The sequence below is a fragment of the Aphanomyces invadans genome, assembly GCF_000520115.1.
Source record: "Aphanomyces invadans strain NJM9701 unplaced genomic scaffold supercont1.19, whole genome shotgun sequence".
NCBI classification, from domain to species: domain Eukaryota; phylum Oomycota; class Saprolegniomycetes; order Saprolegniales; family Verrucalvaceae; genus Aphanomyces; species Aphanomyces invadans.
This window is the reverse complement of record NW_008580164.1, coordinates 939,896-940,913: the sequence shown is the minus strand read 5'-3', so window position 1 is coordinate 940,913 and position 1,018 is coordinate 939,896.

The window sequence follows — 1,018 nt, the reverse complement described above, 5'->3', positions numbered from 1 at the left end:
ATTCGGGGCTAAACACGACGGTGCCGTCAGCCAACATCAAACTAGCTATCCGTCCAGTGCCCTTGCAAGCTTGTACTGCTTGTCGGCACATTGTAGAGTATCCAAGACCGCCATTGCCCGCCACATGTAGGAAGAATTAAGCAACTCAAGGCGAAGTCAAGCTCCTCAAAGCCTTATCTCGGTGAACAAAACAAACGCTCCCGCGTCCAAAATGCACTATCTCATCTTTTACAGTCCTCTAATGGAGCCACCTTTCCAATTTGCACGAATATGTGAATGCTGCTGAAAAGTGGTTCCATTTAACACTGTAAAGAAGATACTTTATGCATACAAAGACAAAGTTGTGTCAACCCGCTACCTCGAGTCGAACTGGTTCATTACGAAAGTGAAGTTTTTGTCGGTGGTGGCTCCTCCACGATGCGATTTCAACAAGAAGTGCATTTTCGACGGCAAATTGGGAGTGTGGTCTTTCATCACCTGCAAAGCGGAACAGCAAAATCGTCCAAGAGGTATTACAGCTCCTCGATCGGTGAGCGCTAATGCTTTTCGGGGCATGATTATTTATGTACTGTTCTCACTGCAATTAAAGAGAAATTTCCTCTGGGAGATCAATCCAAAACAATATACTTGCAGCAAGACAATGCAAGTCCACGTAACTGTGTGACTTCGTAACGCCTGCAACAGCATGGTATTGTTGGTGCGGAAGCCGCCAACCAACCCTCCTAACAGTCCAGGCTAAACTGTCCTAGATGTAAGATATTTTAACACTCTTCGAAGCCTACAAAATCAAAAGTTTACTCGCACTATCCAGAAGCTTATTGATGCTGTAGAAAGCAAATTTTATGAGCTGCCTGTTGATACGTTGTCCAAGAACTTTACCACTTTGCAAAAGGTGATTGAGAAAACATTGGAGCACAAGGGGGGAACGAGTACAAGCTCCCTCATATGCAAAAGGATGCAACCATACAGGACTGTCTTTGTTTAATGTTCATTGCGATCCAGCAGTGCATCAAAGTGC